We start from the raw sequence: 27,990 nt of genomic DNA on the forward strand, positions 1-27,990 counted from the left end.
GGAAGCTTACCTGGTGCTGGAGGCTGCGACACATTTCCTCTGTCCGGGCCTTCACCCACGCCGCCGTTCCTTGCCCGGGCTCCGGGGTATCGGGACGCTGGACGGGAGTCGCCATGCTGCACAGTCTGGGTCCAGGAACAGAACGGATGCAGGGTCCTAGAGTCCCTGCCTTTTTATCTTCTCGGTTACATCAGGCAGCCTTCTCGCCCGCTTCCCCCTTGGTTTTCTCTTCGCACTCCTCCTTCGGGGGCGGGGCTTCACTTTCGCGCCTTCACTGCTCGGGGAAGACGACTCGAGCGGGAAACTTTCGCGCCAAGATGGCAGGACTTTTTTTTTTTTACACTTTTTCGGCAGGACGCCGCTGACGGAAACTTCTAAGGCGCACTTTCCACAGGTAAGTGGACTGTCTGAATCCTGCTTGTGACGCCAGAAGAGTAGATGTGTACCGCCCTGAGAGGGGCCCGGCCGCTTCTCCGCTGCTGGGCCCGAACCGCTCGAGGTCCGGGCTCGGGTTGTCGGTGGCACGAGCGCCTCCAGATCGGGGGCCACGTCACTCTGTTAAGGGGGAGTCGGTGTGGTGGTGGTGTGGGACGAGGCGCGCAGCCGGGGAGGGCTGCGCTGTCGCCCGTCGGGTCGTGTAACGCCACCCACGGGTCGTGGTGATGGGGTGCACCACCGCTGCGGCTGGAGTGAAGGCGGGCTGGTCCGGGATCGGTGTTGCAGCCACAACCTAGATGTTAGCCCCTCCATGGGTAGGGGCGGTGTGTCCCGGGGCCCGGTGGTTTGGGGGAGACTGGAACGTTGGTGTTGTCGGGGTGCAGGGAGCCGTGCTGCGGTGCAGTGTCGTGCCCGGATGGCACTGGTGTACTCACGATTAATTCACACTGAGTCACTGGTAAACCAAAGTTTGGGTATGGTCGGGTCCCGCAGCCGGCTGCTCGTGTCCCCTGTGAGGTTGATGGTGGCCCCTTTCCCGTGCACCTCTGTGGTTTGTTCGGCTCCCCTGCCTGAGCAGTGGTAGCCCACTCCCCGGTGCTGAGCTACCGGAGGAGCCCTCGTTGCCCGCAGGCGCTGGCCCGTTGGGTGTTTGGCCCTTGGCGGTGGCACTCACCCAGAATCGGTGGGCTTTTGCCTTCTTTCGGGACTTTGGGTGTGGATGAACCCGTGAGGTCCAGCCAGCAATCAGTCAATTGGCCTATACTCAGTGGCTTCTAAGCTAGGCCGGGGTCTGAGTACCCTTCTTCTGGTGCTCCGGTACACGGTTGACTCCCCGGTTCAGGGCCAGCGGGCTCCAACCCAGACCCGGTCCCTACGGTTCCGCCGGTTGCTGTACCGGTACTCCTGCAGACGCCACCACCGTCTGCCTGTCTGATGTTTTCCAAGGGATCCCAAGCTCCTACCCGAGTCCCTGACAGCTCTGCTCCTCTACCACTTCACTCTCTCTGTCCAAAACTTAACTGTTTGAACTTCCTGCCTCAGGCCAGTAGTCTCCTCGGTGGGCGTGTCTTTCCGCCTGACTCCGCCCAGCTGGTGTGCTCTACTGGCCCTGAGGAAGGCATCAGGTCTCCCTTTTGGGTGACTGTGTGTGTCCTCACAGGGGGGTGGGGGTGTGTGTGTATGTGGTAGGTGTTATTACCTGTGACCCCTGGGGTCCAGGGCGTCACACATATAGAAAAAAAACACATGAGCTCTGCTGTATTTTTACCGTACATCCGAGGTAAGCACACAGCGGCGGCCCGGTATTCTCAGGCTGGGGAGGGCGAGGAGCAGGGTTACTGCCCATCCCCCTCCCGCAGCCGAAAATATCAGCCCGCAGCTGCCCCGGGACTGTCGCATCCATTATGCGACAGTCCCGGAGTGTCCCCGGCTCTTCCTGTTGCCGTGATGCGGTGGCAATCAGGGTAATATAACGAGTTAATGGCAGCGGATCGCCGCCACTAAGTCCAGGCTTGATCATGGCAGCGTCTATGTGACAGCTGACATGATCAACCCGTAAGTAAAGTGAAAAAAACACACACACCGAAAAATCCTTTATTTTAAATAAAACACAAAAAAGCCCCTTTCACCCCTTTATTAACCCCCCCAAAACACACAGCTCCGGCGTAATCCACAGGTCCGGCATAATCCACGTCCTGCGATGCTTGCATCCAGCCGCGACTGACACATACTGAATGCAGCCTCACAATGAGACAGACTGCAGAGAGGTAATCACAGGGAATTTCCCACGGCCGGTAATGTGAACACACATTACCGCTCGGGAGAAATGCAGCGTGTGCTCACAGGGACTCTGTCTATCCCTCTATCTATCCCTCTATCTATCTATTCTTCTATCTATCTATCTCAGAAGGAAATTACTTTCTTTTTTTTTTTTTTAATGTGCTTTATTGCATTGAATGCATTAAAACACATGTACCAACTCGCACGCGGCAAAACCGCGGTAATACCGCGGCAAACCGCATGCTGTTTTCGGGTGTGGTTTGCCGCGGTTTTTTACCGCGGGTGCGGTAATCTTTCAGACTCTGCGGAATTTTCTTAAGAAAATTCCGTTTTCCAGTGCGCACAGGGCCTTAGGAGGTGTGAAGTGGAGGACTACTGCATGACCTCCATATTACACAGTAACACACGGGCAGGGCTGGTCTTCATGGTGAACATTACCTGTCTGGTAGATTATCCATAGAAGTGTAACTGGTGGAGGCCCAAATTCCCGATCCCCATCACTGCTGAGAATAAGAGGCCACGAAAGCTCCCTGCGCTCCTAACTATTCCCGTAGACCAGGGGGCTCCAACCTGCGGCTCCCAGGCCTGTGATATGGGGCTCGTGGCTGTCTACAACAGGCAATGAAGAGCAGGTCTTCAAATGGTGATTTGCATGTGTTGCCCAACACAGAAGAGCAGCTCTGGAGTATAATACAGGAGGTAACTCAAGATCAGTAATGTAATTGTGCCGCCCTGGCAAAACCAGGGTGTCACAGAGGTCTGCATCCATCTTTTTGGTGCAGATCTCACTCTTCCTTGGGGAGTTTCCCACACCAATACACACCAGCCAATCATGCCCCACTCGCCCCCTCCTCAGGAAAAGGGGAGGGGGAGAGGAGCTTGGGGAGAGCAGAGTCTAGTTTCAGTCAGTCTGCAGGAGGAGAGAGGTCTGGAAGCAGCCCCTGTGTGGGGCTAGGAGAAGTGGCAGTGAGGGCCTCAGGAATAGGCCAGCTGCTTCCTGTGTATGGAGCAGACACAGACACCAGGCAGGAGAAAAACACCCGAATTACACACACGGGTGTGGGACCCGTCCTCACAGCGGCCGTGGGCACCAGTTACCAGCAACTTGGTTAATTCTTGGACTCATGTTAGTTATTGCCTTATCCTGTGAGTACTACTGCACCACCCGGTCCAAACCGTGGACTGTACCCGTTACCCCCCAATCCATCACACCGGGGACCCGGGACATCAACACCCTACCTGTGGAGGGAAAATCACCACCTTGCTGCCCATTACCATCCCCGGGATCCTGTGACCGGTAGCGGCGGTGCTCCATTACCTCACCGCACACCACGGATGGCGTCACGGAACATAGACTACAAAATCTCCCCTGTATATAATGCCCCTTTTGTTGTGGTGCCTGGGATCACAGACCGGGTCACGCCACCGTGATACCTTCAGAAGCGACCCCTTGGTCCAGATCTGAGTACCCCCGACCCCTGGGCGACACATAATGTATGTACACAGTGACTGCACCAGCAGAATAGTGAGTGCAGCTCTGGAATATAATACAGGAGGTAACTCAGGATCAGTAATGTAATGTATGTACATGTGACGCCCTGGACCCCAGGTTTCACAGGTAATAACACCTACCACACACACACACACACACACACCCACCCCCTGTGAGGACATACACGTCGCCCGAAAGGGAGACCTGATGCCTCCCTCAGGGCCAGTAGAGCACACCAGGTAGGCGGAGTCAGGCGGAAAGGCACGCCCACCGAGGAGACTACTGTCCTGAGGCAGGAAATACAAACAGTTAGATGAATTGTAGAGTGGACAGTGACAGGAGGTGTAGAGGAGCAGAGCTGTCAGGGACCCGGGTAGGAGCCTGGGACCCTTGAAACGTCAGGCAGGCAGACGGTGGGGGCCGCCTGCAGGAGTACTGGTACAGCAACCGGCAGAACCATAGGCACCGGGCCAGGGTTGGAGCCCGCCGGCCCTGAACCGGGGAGTCAACCGTGTACCGAAGCACCAGAAACCGGGTACTCAGACCCCATCCTAGCTTAGAAGCCACTGAGTTTAGGCAAATTGACTGATTGCTGGCTGGACCTCAAGGGTTCATCCACACCCAAAGTCCCGAAAGAAGGCAAAAGCCCACCGATACCAGGTGAGTGCCACCGCCAAGGGCCAAACATCCGACGGGCCGGCGCCTGCGGGCAACCGAGGGTTCATCCGGCAGCTCAACGCCGGGGAGCGGGCTACCACTGTCCAGGCAGGGGAGCCGAAAAACCACAAGAGGTGCAAGGGAAAGGGGCCACCGTCAACCTCACAGGGGACACGAACAGCCGGCTGCGGGATCCGACCATACCCGAACTTTGATTTACCAGTGACTCTGAGTGTGAATTAATCGTGAGTACACCAGTGCCATCCGGGCACGACACTGCACCGCAGCACGGCACCCTGCACCCCGACAACAACATCAGCGCTCCAGTCCCCCACCGTGCCTCGGGACATACCGCCCCTACCCACGGAGGGGCTAACATCTAGGCTGTGGCCGCAACACCGATCCGAGATGAGCCCGCCTTCACTCCAGCCGCAGCGGTGGTGCATCCCGTCACCACGACCCGTGGGTGGCGTCACGACCCGTTAGACGACAGCGCGGCTATCCCCGGCTGCATGCCTCGTCCCACACCACCAACACCCCACTGCCTCCCCTTAACAGAGCAACGTGGCCCCCGGTCCAGAGGCGCTCGTGCCACCGACAACCCGAGCCCGGACCTCGAGCGGCTCGGCCCGAGCAGCGGAGAAGCGGCTGGGCCCCTCTCAGGCCTGTACATACACAGTGACTGCACCAGCAGAATAGTGAGTGCAGCTCTGGAGTATAATACAGGAGGTAACTGAGGATCAGTAATGTAATGTATGTACACAGTGACTTCACAGAATAGTCAGTGCAGCTCTGGGGTATAATACAGGAGGATCTGTAACGTAATGTACAGTATGTCACAAAAGTGAGTACACCCCTCAAATTTTTGTAAATATTTTATGATATCTTTTCATGGGACAGCACTATACATCTCACCCTGTGATACAATGTACAGTGTCAGTGTGCAGCTTGTATAACAGTGTAAATTTGGTCTCCTCTAAATAACTCCACGCACAGCCATTAATGTCCAAACCGCTAGAATTTAAAGTGAGTACACCCGAATGAAAATTGCTAAATTGTGCCCTTGGTGTTAATAGCATGTGTGACCACCATTAGTTTCCAGCTTGCGCATGGAGGGCACTAGAGCTTCACAGGAGCCTCTGGATCCTCTTCCATGATGACATTACAGAGCTAGTAGATGTCTCCTCCACCTTTTGTTTGATGAGGCCCCACAGATGCTCCATAGGGTTTAGGTCTGGAGACGTTCGGCCAGTCCAGCACCTTTACCCTCACTTTCTGTAGCGAGGCAGTGGGGGTCTTGGAGGTGTTTGGGGTCATTATCATGTTGGAATATGAAGGGAGGGGATCTTGCTCTGCTTCAGGATGTCACAGGACATGTTGACATACATGGCTCCCTCAATGATCTGTACCCCCACAGCCCGCAGCACTCCTGCAGCCTCAAACCATGAACCTCTACCACCATTCCTGACTGTAGGCAGGACACACTTGTCTTAGCAGGGGTGAAGATATCATTGGTGCAGCATGTGCGACCAAGCAGGTGGAATTGTGCACAATAATGTGTTCTTGGACTGCAATGGGCCCATATATTGTTCTTGCACAGGAGCCCTTTTCTGTCTTTGTCCACCAATGTGTCACTGTATTCCTCACCTGGAGCCGCCACACACATTGACACCATCTGAATGGAATAAGTTTATTTTGGTCTCATCAGACAGGAGAGTTCCAGTAATGCATGTAATTGGTCTGCTTGTCTTCAGTAAACTGCGGCTTTCTTGTGCAAAATCTTTAGAAGAGGCTTTCTTCTGGGATGACAGCCATGCAGATCAATGTGATGCAGTCTGTGGGGTATGGTCTCAACACTGACAGGTGGACACCCCCACCTCATTAACCTCTGCAGTGTGCGGTGTATGGTCTTAGCACTGACAGGTGGACCCCCACCTGTGTCTTCTGCAGTGTGCGGCGTATGGTCTGAGTTCTGACAGATGGACCCCCCATCCATGTAACCTCTGCACCAATGCTGGCAGCACTGATACGTCTATTCTGAACAGACGACCTCTGGATATGACGCTGAGGTCATGCCTTCAGCTTCTGTGGTCGGCCATGGTGAGGCCTGTTCTGAGTGGATCCTGTCTGGTTATTCCGCTGTATGGTCTTGGCCACCGTGCTGCAGCTCAGGTTCACGGTGGTGGCGATCTTCTTATAGCCTCGGCCATCTTTATGGAATGCAACAATTCTTTTATTCAGGTCCTCAGAGAATTCTCTGCCATGAGGAGCCATGCTGATCTTTCAGTGGCCGGTATGGGAAAGTGTGTGAGAGAGAACACCAAATGTAACACCCCGGCCCCCATTCACACTTGAGCCCTTGTAACAGTAATGAGTCCCATGACACCGGGGAGGGAAAATTGATAATTGAGCACAATTTGGCCATTTTCACTTAAGGATGTACTCACTATTGTTGCCAGCAGTTTATACCTTAATGGCTGTGTGTTGTCAATCATGCTGTGTTCTCAGTGCAGGAGGTGGAAATCCAACAACCTCCATTGGTTCAAGGTAACAAAGATCACCGATAGACTGGTAATACAAAATATATAAATTCATAAAAAATCCCAACAAAAAACAAACGTAAAATATTTCTATCAAAATCAACTGAAAGTGGAAGAGAAAAATGAACATTTTATTTTTACAATTGTTACAGATTTTTTAGAAAAATTTCTGCATCTAAATAGATGAGTTTTCCTTTACAGAAATGTTTTTCCCATTTATCTCGTGTCTTCTCTCCGTCAATATCGTTCTTCTAAGGCTGGAAACACATCTATGCGAGTAAAATCGGTCCGAGTTGGCTGAAAAAAAACTCGGCTGATTTTAGTTCACGTTAGGTCAGAGTGCAATGCAACTGCACTGTGATCCTGAGATTTTCCTCATGATTGCAGTGCGTGTGCAATGTGTGTGTGATCCGTGTGTGTTCCTTTTTTTTCTCAGCAGCTGTCATCTGCCATTCAGCTCTTCTACATGGCCGCTGACAGCAGTCACAGACAGAGCCATGTAGCAGAGCTGAATGGCAGATGACAGCAGACACAGACTTAACGATCAGAATTAACTCGGATGAACTGCACCCGACTTCATTGTCATGCCGCGGCTCTGTCTGTGAAGGACTCACCGGTGACCGCTAATCCCCTGAGTGACTGAACTGAGCAGCGCGATTAGCGCTGCCGTCACTCAGGTTACCCGCGGCCAGCTGGATCTTCCCCCCCGTGACAGCAACTCACCTGTGACTTCATCGCTATCACTCGGGCGACTTGCTGTCACTGTTGGAGGATCCAGCGGTGGCTGCGAGTAACCTGACCGACATCATCAGCTGATCGCGATACTCACTTAAGTTGCTGCGTGCAGGTGACAGTAGCGGCGGTGTCTTCTGCAGCTCCTGTCACCTTCATGTAGCAGAGCTGGAAGCAACGAGAGACCTCCGTAGATTACGTCGGACAAGGATGGGTTTTTTGCGTACTTAATAAAGTGGTGAACGAGGGTCTTTGTTATTGTTTATTTCAAATAAAGGATTTTTTCACTGTGTGTGTTTATTTACTTTAATTTACAGGTTAATCATTGAGGTGTCTCATAGACGCCTGCAATGATTAATCTAGGATTTAGTGGCAGCTATGGGCTGCCATTAACTCCTTATTACCCCGATTGCCAACGCACCAGGGCAATTTGTGAAGAGCCGGGTACAGTCCCAGAACTGTCGCATCTAATGTATGCGGCAATTCTGGGCGGCTGCTGACTGATATTGTTAGGCTGGGGGGCTCCCCATAACGTGGAGCTCCCCATCCTGAGAATACCAGCCTTCAGCCATATGGCTTTATCTGGCTGGTATTAAAATTGGGGGGGAACGCACGCCGTTTTTTTCAATTATTTATTTATTTTACTGCTCAGCATAGACACGCCCACCGGCTGCTGTGATTGGTTACAGTGAGACAGCTGTCACTCAGCGTGGGGGCATGTCTGACTGCAACCAATCATAGGTGCCGGTGGGCGGGTAAAGCAGGGAATACAAGATTGAATAATGAGCGATCGGCTTCTTCAAAAGAGGAGAAGCCACCGGAGCAGTGTGAACGCCGTGCAGCGCCGCGCTGGTGATCGGGGATCAGTGAGTATGAGAGAGGGGGGGAGAGGGATAGACCGACATGGACAGAGAGAGAGGGACAGAGATAGTGACCGACCGACAGAGAGAGAATAGAGAGGGAGAGACCGACTGACAGAGAATAGTGATTGACAGACATTGTGAGACATCACTCGTTTCCAGTGTTTTAAGAAACATGCGAGAAATGTATTTAGAAAATCGGATGTCACTGGGATGGTGTGAGTGCCGTCCCGTGACATCCGATTTTTTACACGCTCCCATAGACTTGCATTGGAGAGACTCGCAGTAGAAACTCGCAAAAAAGCAGCATGCTGCGATTTTTTTTCTCAGTACGATTTGGAGACCCCACCAGAGGAGACCCCACCAGAGGAGACCCCACCAGTGGAGATCCCACCAGTGGAGATGCCTGATTTCAAGAGTCAGGAGGACAACCTGTCTCCAGCGCAATTATCCATCCTGAATAGCAAAGGCCCGGCGGGCATGCTGGATGACAACATCATCGGCATGGCCCAGGAGCTTCTGCAGCATCAGTTTGAGGGTTTTGATGGCCTGCAGCCCCCGGCGGTTCTTTTAGTGCCAGGGTGCAGCGTACTGAAGAATGCCGTACAAATCCACTACGATGAGGAGAGGGGGCACTGGCTGACTACTTGCTTCAAAAATGGCAAAATCTTGGTGGCCAACAGCATCAATAGAAGAAAACTGTCGCCTTCCATCCGTCAGCAGATTATCAACATGTACGATGAAGTGGTCGATGAGCCCCTGAAACATCTGAGCTTTCTCAATGTGGACCAGCAGAAAAACTGCTATGACTGCGGGGTGTTTGCTACAGCTTTTGCCTACGAGTTTCTGGCAGATGGCGGTGACCCCACAGCTCAGTTCCAGCATCAGGAGATCAGAGCTCATCTACTATCCTGCCTGCAGAACGGCAGGATCAGCGAATTTCCAAAAAAGGTTGAGAATGACTCCATGTCTATAAACGACATGTAGTCTATTAGAAGTGACTCCATGTCTATAAACAACATGTAGAGTCTATCAGAAGTGACTCCATGTCTATAAACGACATGTAGAGTCAATGACTGCCTTGACCTTCAACTGACCACGACCCTGGGCCTACAGACCAGCCTGCACAGGTAAAGGCCCCTTTACACACTGAGATTCTCAGCGATCCCACCAGCGATCCCAACCTGCCAGGGATCGCTACAAAGTCTCTGGTGAGTCTCTGGTGAGCTGTCAAACAGGCAAACCTGGCCAACGACGCAACAGCGATCCGGACCTGCAGAACGACCTAGCTAGTCAAACACTGGAAACGAGTGATGTGTCACAATGTCTGTCAATCTCTATTCTCTATCAGTCGGTATCTCCCTCTCAGTCTCTATTCTCTCTCTGTCGGTCCGTTACTATCTCTGTCCCTCTCTCACAGTCTGTCGGTCATTTTCCCCTCCTCTCTCATACTCACCGATCCCCGATCCCCGGCGTGGCGCTGCACGGCATTCACACTGCTGCGGCGGCTTTTCCTCTTTTGAAAAAGCCGGCCGCTCATTAAACAATTTTGTATTCCCTACTTTCCCCGCCCACCGGCGCCTATGATTGGTTGCAGTGAAACACGCCCCCACGCTGAGTGACAGGTGTCTCACTGCACCCAATCACAGCAGCCGGTGGGCGTGTCTATACTGTGCAGTGAAATAAAAAATTAAATAATTTAAAAAAACGGCGTGCGGTCCCCCCAATTTTAATACCAGCCAGATAAAGCCATACGGCTGAAGGCTGGTATTCTCAGGATGGGGAGCTCCACGTTATGGGGAGCCCCCCAGCCTAACAATATCAGTCAGCAGCCGCCCAGAATTGCCGCATACATTATATGCGACAGTTCTGGGACTGTACCCGGCTCTTCCCGATTTGCCCTGGTGCGTTGGCAAATCGGGGTAATAAGGAGTTATTGGCAGCCCATAGCTGCTAATAAGTCCTAGATTAATCATGTCAGGCGTCTCCCCGAGAAACCTTCCATGATTAATCTGTAAATTACAGTAAATAAACACACACACCCGAACAATCCTTTATTAGAAATAACAAACACATTCCCTCATCACCAATTTAATAAGCCCCAAAAAGCCCTCCTTGTCCGGCGTAATCCACGGACCTCCAGTGTCGCATCCAGCTTTGCTGCATGGAGGTGACTGGAGCTGCAGAATACACCGCCGCTCCTGTCACCTCCACGCAGCTAATGAAGGCAATAGCGCGATCAGCTGAGCTGCCACTGAGGTTACCTGGATCCAGCGGTGGATGCAGCGGTGGCCGCGGGTAACCTCAGTGACAGCTCAGCTGATCGCGCTACTCACCTCAGTTGCTGCGTGGAGCTGACCGGAGCGGCGGTGAGTAGCGCAATCAGCTGAGCTGTCACTGAGGTTACCCACGGCCACCGCTGCATCCACTGCTGGATCTAGTGACAGCGGGTAACCTCAGTGACAGCTCAGCTGATCGTGCGGCTGTCTTCATTAGCTGCGTGGAGGTGACAGGAGCGGCGGTGTATTCTGCTGCTCCTGTCACCTGCATGCAGCTGAGCTGGAAGCGACGCTGGAGGTCCGTGGATTACGCCGGACAAGGAGGGCTTTTTGGGGCTTATTAAATTGGTGATGAGGGAATGTGTTTGTGTTTGTTATTTCTAATAAAGGATTGTTCGGGTGTGTGTGTTTATTTACTGTAATTTACAGATTAATCATGGAAGGTTTCTCGGGGAGACGCCTGACATGATTAATCTAGGACTTATTAGCAGCTATGGGCTGCCAATAACTCCTTTATTACCCCGATTTGCCAACGCACCAGGGCAAATCGGGAAGAGCCGGCTACAGTCCCAGAACTGTCGCATATAATGTATGCGGCAATTCTGGGCGACTGCTGACTGATATTGTTAGGCTGGGGGGCTCCCCATAACGTGGAGCTCCCCATCCTGAGAATACCAGCCTTCAGCCGTATGGCTTTATCTGGCTGGTATTAAAATTGGGGGGACCGCACGCCGTTTTTTTTAATTATTTAATTATTTATTTCACTGCACAGTATAGACCCGCCCACCGGCTGCTGTGACTTGGTGCAGTGAGACACCTGTTACTCAGAGTGGGGGCGTGTCTCACTGCAACCAATCATAGGCGCCTGTGGGCGGGGAAAGCAGGGAATACGAAATTGTTTAATGAGCGGCCGGCTTTTTCAAAAGAGGAAAAGCCGCCACAGCAGTGTGAATGCCGTGCAGCGCCGCGCCGGGGATCGGTGAGTATGAGAGAGGAGGGGAAAATGACCAACAGACTGTGAGAGAGGGACAGAGATAGTGACGGACCGACAGAGAGAGAATAGAGACCGAGAGGGAGAGACCGACTGACAGAGAATAGTGATTGACAGATATTGTGACACATCACTCGTTTCCAGTGTTTTAAGTCCCCTTTACACACTGAGACTTTGCTGCACAGCGGGAAAAAAAGGACCAAAGAATGGTCCTGAACGATTTGTAGCGATCAGCAACTTCACAGCAGGGGCCAGGTCGCTGATGTGTTTCACACACTGCAATGTCGCTGGGGAGGTCGCTATTACGTCTCAAAACCGGTGACGTTACAGCGATGTCGTTTGCGATGTTGCAGTGTGTAAAGCCACCTTAAGTAACCATGGAATTTCCATTATGCCTATATATAGCAAATGTAGAAATATGGTGGCTGGGGAGGGGGGGTGCTGCCATTATTGGGGGCGTCTGATCGTCATTGTTTTTATTTTGTATTAGAAAAAGAGGACAAAGAGTAAATTCACTGTCATGGAGGCCCAGAGATTGATCACAATGGACGCCCTCAGCAAACACTAAATCACGTAAGTTCCTTCTTACAGGATTAATAATTTGTATTGTCATATCCTCTCATTATATATAACTTTCCAGTAAGATTCCTTTGCTGTGAACATAGGGACAATCAGAGGACAGGTGTCACATCAGGGGCAGAACTATATTACATTAGGATGAGGGCCATGTAATACCAGAATGGGTGCCATAATATATCAGGATGGGGCCACATAATACCAGGATGGGGGCCATCTAATACCATGATGGGGGCCATGTAATACCAGGATGAGTGCCATGAAATAACAGGATGAGGGCCATATAATACCAGGATGGGGCCACGTAATACTAGGATGGGGGCCATATAATACCAAGATGGGGGGGTCATATCATACCAGGATGGGGGCCAAGTAATACCAGGATGAGGGTCATGTAATATCAGGATGGGGGCCATGCAATACCAGGATGTGGTGCCATATAATACCAGGATGGGGCCCTATAATACCATGATGGGGCCATATAATAACAGGATGTGGACACATATATGAGGATGGCAAACAAAGATACAAGCATCGGATGGGAAAGCTGGTTGCTGAGGGAAAGAGACTTCAACCCTCCTCACTCAGCTTTCCATGCTCTGCTATACATCTTTCTTTCAGAACCCAGCTTTCCATGCTCTGCTATACATCTTTCTCTCAGAACCCAGCTTTCCAATGCTCTGATATCATAGGAAAGCTGGCAGCTGAGGGAGAGATGTATAGCAGAACATGGAAAAGCAGGGTGTCGAGGGAAAGATGTATAACAGAGCATGGCAAAGCCGAGTTGTGAGGGAAAGATGCATAGCAGAACATAGGAAACCTGGGGGGGGGGGCAGGGCCAAATTTTGAATCAGGGCCCATCAAACTGTAGTTTCGCCACTGGGTGTTACATTCATGTAAAGACCTTAAACATCTCTGGTAGAATGAAAGCTGTGTTGTGATTGGTTGCTATGTGTAAGAACAGGTTTCCTGTCAGATATGTTGAAGTCTCTGTCTCTTTGAATCCTCATTGTATACTGATGTTCTGTCACTTTCTCTATAAATATATTTTTGTTTTCTGTTTCACCAGAATCTGTAATGGACAAAGCGAGGCGCAGAGTCCAACCCTCTCCTCGTCTCAGCGGTGACTCCCGACCAGAGACAGGTCACATCGTGCGACCACAAAACCTCACATAAGGTAAGATCCTCAGTGTGTAATGTGATTAATGTCAGGAGCTGATAATAACATCGCCCAGGCCAAAAGCTAATGCTCTACCAGGATACAGCTAAACCCCCACTAATGTGGAAGCGTCACAGGTGCAGGAGAAGCAGATCACACACACACCTCCATGGAATGGAGGGGAGGCGAATGCTAGATGATAAAACTGCACACTGGTGACTTGCATAGAGCGCTGTTCACATGCAGATGGCACAGTCACAAACCCGCAGCCTATTAGGTGACGCCCTTCTATTAGATCAGGCGGGCTGCCAAGCCGTACCCCACTGTGTATCATGCACGGACAGACACTCTACATTGCAAGGCCCAACAGAAAGGGGCCTGGCTGTATCCTGTACAAACAAAAAAATATGAGGTTTTTGTTGGTATTTAAGGCAATAAAACGTAAGCCTACACCCTCGTCACGGGACCTCATGTCTGTAGGTCCCTACACTAAATATAAAAAATAGCAACAAAAAGAGGACAATGTCCTCCAAAAATTAAGTATTACTCACATCAAGTTGGGCTGCAGTGTGTACATCGCCCAGGCCAAAAGCTAATGCTCTACCAGGATACAGCTAAACCCCCACTAATGTGGAAGCGTCACAGGTGCAGGAGAAGCAGGTCACACACACACCTCCATGGAATGGAGGGGAGGCGAATGCTAGATGATAAAACTGCACACAAGTGGCTTGCATAGAGCGCTGTTCACATGCAGATGGCACAGTCACAAACCCGCAGCCTATTAGGTGACGCCCTTCTATTAGATCAGGCGGGCTGCCAACTCTTTTTGTTGCTATTTTTTATATTTAGTGTAGGGACCTACAGACATGAGGTCCCGTGACGAGGGTGTAGGCTTACGTTTTATGGCCATAAATACCAACAAAAACCTCATATTTTTTTGTTTGTACAGGATACAGCCAGGCCCCTTTCTGTTGGGCCTTGCAATGTAGAGTGTCTGTCCGTGCATGATACACAGTGGGGTACGGCTTGGCAGCCCGCCTGATCTAATAGAAGGGCGTCACCTAATAGGCTGCGGGTTTGTGACTGTGCCATCTGCATGTGAACAGCGCTCTATGCAAGCCACTTGTGTGCAGTTTTATCATCTAGCATTCGCCTCCCCTCCATTCCATGGAGGTGTGTGTGTGATCTGCTTCTCCTGCACCTGTGACGCTTCCACATTAGTGGGGGTTTAGCTGTATCCTGGTAGAGCATTAGCTTTTGGCCTGGGCGATGTACACACTACAGCCCAACTTGCTGTGAGTAATACTTAATTTTTGGAGGACATTGTCCTCTTTTTGTTGCTATTTTTTATATTTAGCTGATAATAACAGCGGCCATGACGCCACATTGTGCCGACACAAGGGTGAAGATTATCCTGGAAATAAATACCATGAGATTAATTTATGCAGAATTATAAAGTGTTTTCTGTTATTTTGTACACAGGGGTGTGAACAAGAACAAGAGCAACCCCCAAAACGCGGGACCCATGGACCCAAATATTTTCCAGGTAAGATGAATATAATAACTGGTAGTGACCGGGAGTAAATCGTGTGCCCCTCTCTGATATGTAATATTCGGCTGCTCCATGACCAGTTCTGTTTCCTTTTTCTACAGATCACTGCTCCAGAGCGGGGGGCCCGCTATGCCCCCACAATGAAGATGGGGTACGGCTGGGGAAGACGACTATGACAAGTCAATGATGTGGCGGCCGCCATGTCAGGAGCAGATGACGCTCCTCGGTACGAGGTCTCTCTTCTCGTTACTTTCCGCAGTCAGATGTAATCACAGAGTAAGTGACTCTTCTGCTGCGTCCACCACCATCTACGGCACATGCTGCCATTATCCAGCACATGGGCGGCACGGTGGCTCAGTGGTTAGCACTGCAATCTTATGGTGGCTCAGTGGTTAGCACTGCAGTCTTGCAGAGCTGTGGTCCTGGATTCAAATCCCACCAAGGACACCATCTCCAAGGAGTTTGTATGTTCTCCTCGTGTTTGCGTGGGTTTCCTCCGGGGTCTCCGGTTTCCTCCCATACTCCAAAGACATATTGATAGGGACCTTACAATATTCCCAATGTATGTAAAGCACTGCGAAATTAATAGCGCCATATAAGTGAATAAATTATATTATTATTATTATAACCGGCCGTGTGTACGAGTCTCCTTCATCCTGACTATATTTAGTATGGAAGGTGGTGACCCCAGGATATTTGGGGTGCAGTATAGTAATAGAGTTAGTCTTTTATATATTTACCCTCCGCTTGTTCCCAGCTGCCATACCCATGTTCTGTATATAGAGTAGATGCCGCATAATATATTGTATATACTGATCACAGGTTTTATGATCGGCCATGATTTTCTTCCCTCAGACTTCGAGTTCATGGCTCCTGCCTGATAATAATCGGATTCATCCCATCAGACCCCGAGTTTCTGCTACAAAACCCACCAAAGATTAGATGTTATTACAGGCAGAAATGGCCAGAAACCACATGAGAGCTCCGCTTATCAATGTCTTTCCAGTATTAGGAGGTGTGAAGCGGAGGACTGCTGCATGACCTCCATATTACACAGTAACACACGGGCAGGGCTGGTCTTCATGGTGAACATTACTTGTCTAGTAGATCATCCATAGAAGTGTAACTGGTGGAGGCTCAAACTCCCGATCCCCATCACTACTGAGAATAAGAGGCCGCACGAAAGCTCCCTGCGCTCCTAACTATTCCTGTAGACCAGGGGGCTCCAACCTGCGGATCCCAGGCCTGCGATGTGAGGCTCGTGGCTGTCTACAACAGGCTATGAAGAGCAGGTCTTCAAATGGTGACTTGTATGTGTCGCCCACACACAGAAGAACAGCTCTGGAATATAATACAAGAGGTAACTCAGGATCAGTAATGTATGTACACAGTGACTGCACCAGCAGAATAGTGAGTGCAGCTCTGGAGTATAATACAGGAAGTAACTCAGGATCAGTAATGTATGTCCACAGTGACTGTGTCGCGGGCGGGGAGAAGGGTGTCAGCACTGCGCTCACCCCCCTGCTCGGGTCCGGCTGCGGCTGCTCAGTGGTGGCTCGAGCGGTGGGCCGGATCCCGGGGGTTCTCGAGCGGCGCTCCTCGCCCGTGAGTGAAAGGGGATTTTGGGTGTAGGGATTGGTTATTGTCCGTGACGCCACCCACGGTTGTGGTGAGTTGTTGACACCACCGCTGCTCTATGTGGGGATCCCGGGAGTGATGGTGTGAAGCAGCAAGTTGTTGTGTTGCCCCTCCGTGGGTAGGGGTTGGTGATCCCGGGGCCCAGTGATGAGGTAGGAGATGCAGGGCTTGGTGGGCGCAGGGACGCGGGGGCAGCGCTGTGCCTTGCGGCACTGTGGTACTCACTCAGCCTTAGACGTTGACACAGTTCTCGGTAAAACACACGGCTGGAAAGACGGTTCCCACGGACGGCTGCACTTGCTTTCCCCAGTAGGTGACGGTGATGTCCCTTTTCCTGCACCTAATGTTGTTGATGGTCTCGATGGGTTCCCACCGGTAACCCGCTCCCCGGCTTCAAGCTGGACCAGAGGAGCTCTACTCTTTGCCCGCAGGCGCTGGCCCTTAGAAACCGACACCTTCTGCACTTACCACGTGCCCCAGGTATTGCACTCTGGGTTTCAGCAGGTGACACTTAGAAAGCTTCAATTTCATCCCGTATTTGGCAAGGGACGCGAACACCTCGGCCAGGTGCTCCAGATGGGTTTCATACGTCTGGGAGTAAACAATCACGTCATCCAAGTACAATAGGATGGTCTCGAAGTTTAGGTGTCCCAGACAGCACTCCATCAGCCGTTGGAAGGTTCCTGGGGCGTTGCACAGCCCGAATGGCATACTATTGAATTCACAGAGCCCCATCGGAGTGCTGAAGGCGGTTTTCTCCCGGTCTTCCGGGGCCACGGCCACCTGCCAGTACCTGCTGGTGAGGTCAAGGGTAGAGAAGTAATTTGCAGTTCTCAGTGCGGCCAAAGACTCTTCAATACGAGGCAGTGGGTAGGCATCTTTATGGGTTATCTGATTAATCTTCCGGTAGTCCACACACATCCGCATGGTACCATCCTTCTTCTTGACCAGTATCAACGGAGCGGCCCAGGGACTACAGCTGTCCCGAATAACCCCTGCCTCCTTCATATTCCTCAACATGTCTTTGGCACACTGGTAATGTGCAGGGGGAATAGGCCTGTACCTCTCTTTGATAGGGGGGTGTTCACCGGTGGGGATGTGGTGTTGGACCCCTTTGATCTGCCCAAAGTCTAGTGGATGTTTACTGAAAACCTGTTCATACTCCTGCACCACCCTGTACACCCCTGCTTTGTGGTGTGTAGGAGTATCGTCAGTACCCACGTGTAGCTGTTGATGCCACTCCTTTACCACCCCTTGAGGCGGGGAAGTGCTGGTGTTAGGTGGGGAGACTGAGGGACTGGCTTCGGTGATGGTGTGGGGATCCAGGGTGAGCAGCTTGGCAATGGTGGCATACCGGGGAAGCCTGACTTCTTCCTCTCCACAGTTCAACACCCTCACAGACACTCTCCCCTTCTTTACTTCCACCACCCCTCGGGCGGCCATTACAGTGGGCCAGTGCTCGGAGGGCATGGGCTCCATCATAGCAGGGTAGTCACGCCCCTGAGGCCCTACTGCTGCCCTACACCAAATCATCATCTCACTCCGAGGGGGCACAGTCAATGGAGCAACATCCATCACTCTCACTCCACCAATCTCCCCTCCTGTTGAGCTTACATGCTGGCGGTACATCAGAGCTCGGATCTCACGCTGCACAGCTCTCTGCCGGCTCCCCGCCGCTGTGGCGGCTAGCTGTTGCAATAGGGTCAACACATCAGCCATGCAGTGCTCCATCACATTGGTTCCCAGCACTATCTTCGGGTTATGATCACTGGGTTCATTCATGATCACAATCATACCCTGGTGTTGCAGTTCAGCTTGCCCCACTGTCATAGCCACCTGTTTATACCCCACCTGGGTCAATGGGAGTCCATTAGCAGCAATTAGCGTTATACTATTATCTGGGGGTGCCAGCTTGTCTATTCCCCAATACCGCTGGTACAACGTGTATGGTATGGTGGTTACCTGTGATCCAGTGTCCAAGAGAGCCATCACTGGTATGCCGTCCACAGCCACGGGGATGATGGGGCGGGCCCCGATATATCGGTCCCGCCAGTCCGGGGGGCCACGATGTTCTACTCCTGAGGATTGGCCCGGGGCCCCAGGGGTTGCTCGTTTAACGGGCACTGTCGGAAGTAATGACCAGGCTTACGGCACTTGTAGCAGATTGGAGGTCTGCTCCGCGGGTTATTAGCACTTCTCCGCTGCATCCAGGGAACATCCTCGGGGCTGTCAGCAAGCTGTATCTGTGCTGGAGGCTGAGATCTGGTCAGAGGTTGTAGTGCAGCAAGGATCTTGGCGAGGTCTCCGTCCATGCGACGGACCTGGGCTGCCAGTTCTTCCACTGTGCTGCTTGGGGCTGCAGGTATTGGAGAGGTTGGTAGGGCAGGGGCCGCCACAACGGGGGCCGTCTCGACGGGCCACGGGGCGGGTTCCCGGACTTCTGCAGCTGGGGGCTGTAGTGCTTTAATGGCCCGTTCCTTTAACACAGCAAAGTCCACATCAGGGTGTTCCAGGGCCCACAGCCGGAGTTGCTTGCGATCCTCAGGGGATCTCATCCCCTGCACAAATTGCTCTAGTAACATCTTGTTGCTATCGGCCTCATTGATAGGATTCACCCGTTTTGGCGTGCGGAGGGCGGTCTGCAGACGTAAAGCATTGTCCCGAATGCTATCCACAGCCCGTTGCCGGCACTGGTAAAACTGCATCCTCAGCTCAGCTTCAGTCCGGGTCTCAAAGGCAGTCTGTAGCTTCTCAAAGATGGTGGCTACAGAGAGCCGGTCCCCCTCGGCCCAGGTCTCCGCCTCCTGCTCAGCCGTGCCGGTTAACTGGCCCAGCACTACCGCCGCACGTTGCTTATCGGTCAGGGGGTACAGTTCTAGCAACGGGTTAAGCTTTTTCCGGAAGACCTGTAAAGCATCAGGTTTCCCGTCATACTGCGGTAGCCAGGCAGCTCCGGGCGCATAGGGCAAGGAGAACGGCATCACCTGAGCGAGCGCGGGGGCCGCGGCCCCTCCCGTGAGCGCAACCGGTGCCTGGGCAGGCCCATTCCCATCCGCGGGTGCCACTGCGGCTGCGACCGCCGCTCCTCCAGCGGGCGCACACATCTTGTTTCCGTCCCCCTTAGCTCTTTCCGGCCCCTCCTCTCTCGGGGCGGGGTTTTGGCCTTCGCGCCTCTGCTACTCGAGAAGACGCTCGAGCGGGAACTTTTCGCGCCAAAGATGGCGGCTTCTGAAATTTTTCTACCGGACACCTCCGGCGGTAACAAGGCGCACCTCTACTAGACGGCAGAGCGGTAAGATCCTGTTCGTGACGCCAAGTTGTCGCGGGCGGGGAGGAGGGTGTCAGCACTGCGCTCACCCCCCTGCTCGGGTCCAGCTGCGGCTGCTCAGTGGTGGCTCGAGCGGTGGGCCGGATCCCGGGGGTTCTCGAGCGGCGCTCCTCGCCCGTGAGTGAAAGGGGATTTTTGGTGTAGGGATTGGTTATTGTCCGTGACGCCACCCACGGTTGTGGTGAGTTGTTGACACCACCGCTGCTCTGTGTGGGGATCCCGGGAGTGATGGTGTGAAGCAGCAAGTTGTTGTGTTGCCCCTCCGTGGGTAGGGGTTGGTGATCCCGGGGCCCAGTGATGAGGTGGGAGATGCAGGGCTTGGTGGGCGCAGGGACGCGGGGGCAGCGCTGTGCCTTGCGGCACTGTGGTACTCACTCAGCCTGAGACGTTGACACAGTTCTCGGTAAAACACACGGCTGGAAAGACGGTTCCCACAGACGGCTGCACTTGCTTTCCCCAGTAGGTGACGGTGATGTCCCTTTTCCTGCACCTAATGTTGTTGATGGTCTCGATGGGTTCCCACCGGTAACCCGCTCCCCGGCTTCAAGCTGGACCGGAGGAGCTCTACTCTTTGCCCGCAGGCGCTGGCCCTTAGAAACTGGTGCCCTGGCGGTGGCGGTGTCTCTACTTTACTGGTTGGACTGTTGCCTTCAATCGGGACTTGGTTGTTGGGAGACAGACGTCCCCTTCACTGACGGATTTGGCAAATTATGGCGACTCCTAGCCTTGCCAGGGTCCGAGAGGCCCCTGCCCTGGTGCTGACTGTCCTTTGTACACTGCTCCAGACCGCCAGGTCACCACCCGTCCGCGGTCCTTCCAGGAACTCCCGAGCAGTCACCCCTGCGGACAATCACCGCCGTCTGCTGACCTTGCTGTCTCAGTCCGGGGCACACACCCGGACCAGCTTCAGGCTTTCTTACTGTCACTTTTACTCCTTTACTCCAGTTTTCTCCTTTGCTCCTCTACCACTTCACTTCCTTCTACTTTCACTTCCTTAACTGTTCTCCATGTTTACTCCTTCACCTCCCTAACTGATCTGCCTGGTTCTTCCCGCCTCCAGAGCTGTGAACTCCTCGGTGGGCGGAGCCAACCGCCTGGCCCACCCCCTAGTGTGAACATCAGCCTCTGGAGGAAGGCAACAAGGATTTTTGGGTTAGCTGGTGTGCCTAGCTGGGGTGTAGGGTGTGGTGGTGTGATAAACTGTGACCCCTGGCTTGCCCAGGGCGTCACAACTGCACCAGCAGAATAGTGAGTTCAACTCTGGAGTATAATACAGGAAGTAACTCAGGATCAGTAATGAATGTACACAGTGACTGCACCAGAAGAATAGTGAGTGCAGCTCTGGAGTATAATACAGGAGGTAACTCAAGATCAGTAATGTATGTCCACAGTGACTGCACTAGCAGAATAGTGAGAGCAGCTCTGGAGTATAATACAGGAGGATCTGTAATGTAATGGACAGTATGTCACAAAAGTGAGTACACCCTTTACATTTTTGTAAATACTTTATTATATCTTTTCCTGGGACAGCACTGAAGATCTGACCCTGTGATACAATGTACAGTGTCAGTGTGCAGCTTGTATAACCGTGTAAATTTGGTCTCTAAATAACTCCACGCACAGCCATTAATGTCCAAACCGCTGGAACCAAAAGTGAGTACACCCCTGAGTGAACATGGCTAAATTGTGCCCTTGGTGTGAATAGCATGTGTGACCACCATTATTTTCCAGTACAGCCTTTTCTTTCTTGGGCCTCGAGGGCACTAGAGCTTCAAAGGAGCCTCTGGATCCTCTTCGATGATGACATCACGGAGCTGGTAGATGTCTCCTCCACCTTTTGTTTGATGAGGCCCCACAGATGCTCCATAGGGTTTAGGTCTAGAGACGTTCGGCCGGTCCAGCACCTTTACCCTCATTTTCTGTAGCGAGGCAGTGGGGGTCTTGGGGGTCATTATCATGTTGGAATATGAAGGGAGGGGATCCTGCTGTGCTTCAGGATGTCACAGGACATGTTGACATTCATGGCTCCCTCAATGATCTGTAGCCCACACAGCCCGCAGCACTCATGCAGCCTTAAACCATGAACCTCTACCACCATTCCTGACTGTAGGCAGGACACACTTGTCTTAGCAGGGGTGAATATATCATTGGTGCAGCATGTGTGACTAAGCAGGTGGAATTGTCCATAATAATGAGCTCTTAGACTGCAATGGGCCCATATATTGTTCTTGCACAGGAGCCCTTTTCTGTCTTTGTCCACCAATGTGTCACTGTATTCCTCACCTGGAGCCGCCACACACTTTGACACCATCTGAAAGGAATAAGTTTATTTTGGTCTTATCAGACAACAGGAGAGCTCCAGTAATGCATGTCATTGGTCTGCTTGTCTTCAGTAAACTGCGGCTTTCTTGTGCATCATCTTTAAAAGAAGCTTCCTTCTGGGACTACAGCCATGCAGATCAATGTGATGCAGTCTGTGTGGTGTGGTCTCAACACTGACAGGTGGACACTCCCACCCCTGTAACTTCTCCAGTGTGCGTTGTATGGGCTGAGCACTGACAGGTGGACCTCCCACCCCTGTAACCTCTACAGTGTGCGTTGTATGGTCTGAGCACTGACAGGCGGACCCTTCCACCCCCGTAACCTCTGTAGTGTGCAGCATATGGTCTGAGCCCTGACAGGCGGACCCCCTCACCCCTGTAACCTCTGCAGTGTGCGGCATATGGTCTGAGCACTGACAGGCATATCCTCCCACCCCTATACACTCTGCAGTGTGCAGCGTATGGTCTAAGCACTGACAGGTGGACCTCCCACCCCTGTAACCTCTGCAGTGTGCGTTGTATGGTCTGAGCACTGACAGGCGGACCCTCCCACCCCCGTAACCTCTGCAGTGTGTGTTGTATGGTCTGAGCACTGTCAGGTGGACCTCCCCACCCTTGTAACCTCTGTAGTGTGTGGTGTATGGTCTGAGCATTGACAGGTGGACCCCCACCCCTGTAACCTCTGCAGTGTGCGGTCTATGGTCTGAGCACTTGTAAGGGGTGGACAGACCCCTTACAAAGGAAGCATAGTTTACCCGGAATGCTGTTATTAATAAAAATGTTTTTATTATTATTGTATTGTGTTAGTGGGTCCCCCTAGTGGCCAGGTGGGACGGATGTCACCACAGTGGAGAGGAGGAGCCGGCAGAAGCAAGGGGAGGGAGGAGTAGTGTTAGTAAAAGTGCGAGGGAGAAGGCAGTGTGTCCGGGACAGGAGAAGGAGAGCAGAGCCGGGGCAGAGTGTGGGAGCTGGAAGAATTGGGAAGCCGGAGAGAACAGGAGAGGACGGTATCTCGAGAGCGAAGCAGACTGGTGTAGGTCCGGTTTGTGTGTAGCCATAGTGGGAGCCGGGTGAAGAAGAGTAGCCGGGCACATCCCCACTGGAGAGAACGTCAGGGCAGGCTTTTTCCCCAGCTAAGGAAGAACAACGTGAAGTCATCTGCAACTGCCGGTTTATTTTGTGAAAATAAAGAATGTCTTTTATTTGCAACAAAGCATGCCTGGAGAGTGTTTATACGTCGGACGACATCTGCACCACCACACTCTGCCCCACCAAGACATCTCCTGTCCCCAAAGTGACGGCGGAGCCAGGGGTAAGCCTGATAGCAAGTGCCACGACTACAACCCCGGAGGCACCCCTGGCACCCCGTTACACACTGACAGGCGGACCCCCACCCATGTTACCTCTGCAGCAATGCTGGCAGCACTCACGTCTATTTTGAACAGACAACCTCTGGCTAAGATGCTGAGCTCATGCACTCAGCTGTGGTTGAGCATGATGAGGCCTGTTCTGAGTGGATCCTGTCTGGTTATACCGCTGTATGGTCTTGGCCACCATGCTGCAGCTCAGTGTCAGGGTTGTGACAATCTTCTTATAGCCTCGGCAATCTTTATGTAGAGCAGCGATTCCTTTTTTCAGATCCTGAGAGAATTATTTGCCATGAGGAGCCATGTTGAACATCAAGTGACGAGTATGAGAGTGTGTGTGAGAGATAACACCAAATGTAACACCCCTGCCCCCCATTCACACCTAAGCCCTTGTAACAGTAATGAGTCACATGCAGGGGCAGATTAAGGGTAACCAGGGCCCCGAGCTGTTCAGGACCTGTGGGCCCCCCATCCCTAACCCATGGTCATGTGACAGGTCATGTGTCAAACACCTGAAACAGATAATTTCTGAAAAATAGTTGACGAAAGTATAATGTAAAAAACATCCACTAATCTAATAAATATACCCTTCAGTTTAAAAAAAAACCAAAAACACTAAGGCCTAGTATTGAACAGTCCAACTTTAATATATAAACAAGACTATTGCCCAAATAAATAATGAAAACACTGAGCATAAACTCCCTGTGTGAACATAGTTTAACAAATACTGAAATAAAATACTCAAATTCTCAGTGTGTGTGTCGCGGGCGGGGAGGAGGGTGTCAGCACACTACGCTCACCCCCTTCTGCTCGGGTCCGGCGGCTGCTGCTCAGTGGTGGCTCGAGCGGTGGGCCGGATCCCGGGGGTTTCTCGAGCGGCACTCCTCGCCCGTGAGTGAAAGGGGGTTGTTGGGTGTGGGGATGATTATTGTCCGTGACGCCACCCACGGTTGTGGTGATTTCACCACCGCTGCTCTATACGGGGCTCCCGGGGATGGTGATGCGGAGCAGCCAGGTGTTGTGTTGCCCCTCCGTGGGTAGGGGTTGGTGGTCCCGGGGCCCGGTGATGGTGAGGGAGGTTCAGGGCCTGGTGGGCGCAGGGACGCGGGGGCAGCGCTGTGCCTTGCGGCACTGTGGTACTCACTCAGCCTGAGACGTGACACAGTTTTTACGGTAAACCAAACGGCTGGATAGACGGTCCCACGGACGGCTGCACTTGCTCTCCCAGTAGGTGACGGTGATGTCCCTTTTCCTTGCACCTTGGTGTACTTGTTGGTTGCGATGGGTCCCCACCGGTAACCCGCTCCCCGGCTTCAAGCTGGACCGGGGGAGCTCTACTCTTTGCCCGCAGGCGCTGGCCCTAAGAGACAGGTGCCTTGGCGGTGGCGGTGTCTCCTCTATACTGGCTGGGCTGTTGCCTTCAATCGGGACTTGGTTGTTGGGGGATCTACGTCCCCTTCACTGACGGATTCGGCAAATTGTGGCGACTCCAAGCCTTGCCGGGGTCCGAGAGGCCCCTGCCCTGGTGCTGACTGTCCTTCGGAACACTGCTCCAGACCGCCGGGCACACAGCCAACGGGGTCCTTCCAGGAACTTCCAAACGGTCCCCCTCCAGACAGTCACCGCCGTTGCTGACCTTGCTGACCTGGTCCTACACAAAGCTGGACCCTTCAGGCTTTCCTTCTTTCTTGTCACCTCACTTGCTTTCCTCCTTTACCACTTTTCTACTTTCACTACTTTCACTTAGTTGTTTACTCAAGCTCGTCCCTGAGCTGACTCTTCTTTTCTCCTTCGTGTCCCTCACTGGACTGCCTGGTTTCTCCCGCCTCCAGAGCTGTGTCCTCCTCGGTGGGCGGAGCCAACCGCCTGGCCCACCCCCTGGTGTGAATCATCAGCCTCTGGAGGAAGGCAACAAGGATTTTCGGTTAGCTGTGGTGTTCCTAGCTGGAATGTAGGGTGTGGTGGTGTGTGACCTGTGTCCCCTGGCTTGCCCAGGGCGACACATTCCCCCTTAGCAAAATGCAGACCGTCCGCGGGCTGCCGTCCAACACCGGTTTTATTTTTCTGAAAAAGATAACATAATAATAATATAACATATTTACATTTTTAATAATAACTCTTCACAAGACGGGAGGCACATTTCTTTTAACGTTGCAAACGGTTTACGGTTATGGTTTCCGCTCTCTCCCACCCAAGTAACCTGGCCCTGATGCTGCCCCTAAAACCCAGGCAGCACCCCTTGACCCACAGTCCAGCACACGGTACCCGAGCGGGATCTGTCCTTCCCTCCAGAGGGTAGCCACCGGTTCCTTTGGTGGCTGGGCCCTAGCCTGCTCTGCTCAGGGCCCTCCCTCCAACCTGCCTCTCCGGAGGCGGCATTGCGGACAACGGTAAAGGTAAACAACATATTTACAAGCCACTAACGTTTGTGGTTGCCCTGCAAGTTCACGGGCTTGTCCATGGATAGTTCCCATGCAAAACTTTAAACGGTCCCCACGGGGACAACGGTGCCGGCTCCAGCCGGTTGCAAATCACTAAGCAAATCAGGTGAGGTACTCGGTAATCATCATTTTTTATCATTTTTCCAACTTTTAAACAAACTTGTAAACATGCTGACTGGTGGTCCCAACGGGGACAACTTTTAGGCGGAGGACCGCCGGCTTAGCAGTCCATCCTCAATCGTGGGGCTCTAGTGCCACCTTCACATGGTGCACCGCTCTGGACCCCAATGGTAGCTCGCTGCAGGCGATCTTCCATATTCATGCGGGCATGCACATCCGCTCTACACCCCTCTCGGGCATCGATCTCCCTGCGCAGCTGCTGTTGCCGCCGCTCCCAGCCGGGAGTACTTTCTGTTTGCTCCGGTTCAGCGTGTGCGGGGGACGGACCCAGCCAGAGTCCCTCCGTGTCGGCTACGACCGGCACCTTCAGTAATGAGGGACCCCGCTGTGACATGGCCTCCTCTGCCTCCTGGCAGCTGCATCCCCGCCGTGCCTCCGGTGCATCTTTGCTGACAGGCTCAGCCTTTGGCTTCTTCCATAGAAGCAGTTCAGGGTGGTCATGAGCTTCTGCTGCAGGTCGGTCCGCCGGGGCGGATTGGCAGGGTACCGCTACCGGTGGTGGTGGTAGCGGGCCTAGTGGCGGGACAGCAGCAGCTAACGCGGGTAGCGGGAGAGGCAGCAGGGTGAACGGGTGTAGGCCGGGCCCCTCAGCCGCAGCGGCCGATCCCTCGGGAATACAGGGACGTGGGTCTCTTACCCGTTCCTCCAAATCTTCCTCCACCTCACATCTCCACGTAGCAGCCACCATTTCCACCATGTCGGCCTCCCACTCCTCCAGGAGGAGCTACATGCGGACCTGCAGACGGCTGCTTAGCTGGGCGGTCCGGACTTCCACCCACGCCGCCATGCCGGGCGCGGGGACCACGGTGTTGTTGGTCGGACTCAGCATCTTTAGCAGCGGCCTCTTCCAGGAACCAATAAATGGCCGCAGGGTCCTGGCGTCCCTGCTTCCACAGCCGCGCTCACATGCGGCCAGCCGCCATCGCGTCCCCCTTAGCTCTTTCCGGCCCCTCCTCTCCCGGGGCGGGGTTTTGGCCTTCGCGCCTTCACTACTCGAGAAGACGCTCGAGCGGGAACTTTTCGCGCCAAGATGGCGGCTTCTGAAATTTTTCTGCCGGATACCTCCGGCGGTAACAAGGCGCACCTCTACCAGGCGGCAGAGCGGTAAGATCCTGTTCGTGACGCCAAGTTTTCGCAGGCGGGGAGGAGGGTGTCAGCACACTACGCTCACCCCCTTCTGCTCGGGTCCGGCGGCTGCTGCTCAGTGGTGGCTCGAGCGGTGGGCCGGATCCCGGGGGTTTCTCGAGCGGCACTCCTCGCCCGTGAGTGAAAGGGGGTTGTTGGGTGTGGGGATGATTATTGTCCGTGACGCCACCCACGGTTGTGGTGATTTCACCACCGCTGCTCTATACGGGGCTCCCGGGGATGGTGATGCGGAGCAGCCAGGTGTTGTGTTGCCCCTCCGTGGGTAGGGGTTGGTGGTCCCGGGGCCCGGTGATGGTGAGGGAGGTGCAGGGCCTGGTGGGCGCAGGGACGCGGGGGCAGCGCTGTGCCTTGTGGCACTGTGGTACTCACTCAGCCTGAGACGTGACACAGTTTTTACGGTAAACCAAACGGCTGGATAGACGGTCCCACGGACGGCTGCACTTGCTCTCCCAGTAGGTGACGGTGATGTCCCTTTTCCTTGCACCTTGGTGTACTTGTTGGTTGCGATGGGTCC

At 53.1% G+C, this 27,990-nt stretch overlaps 1 long non-coding RNA gene across 1 annotated transcript; it reads left to right on the plus strand.

Moving 5' to 3' along the window:
* The first annotated feature begins 12,257 nt into the window (after positions 1–12,257).
* LOC142310024 (uncharacterized) lies at positions 12,258–15,643 on the plus strand. Its single transcript, XR_012754060.1, has 4 exons — positions 12,258–12,341; positions 13,414–13,521; positions 14,986–15,049; positions 15,157–15,643. It is a non-coding gene; the product is annotated as an uncharacterized LOC142310024 (long non-coding RNA).
* The last annotated feature ends 12,347 nt before the right edge of the window (positions 15,644–27,990 follow it).

This window comes from Anomaloglossus baeobatrachus, chromosome 5 (assembly GCF_048569485.1).
Source record: "Anomaloglossus baeobatrachus isolate aAnoBae1 chromosome 5, aAnoBae1.hap1, whole genome shotgun sequence".
Lineage (NCBI taxonomy): Eukaryota > Metazoa > Chordata > Amphibia > Anura > Aromobatidae > Anomaloglossus > Anomaloglossus baeobatrachus.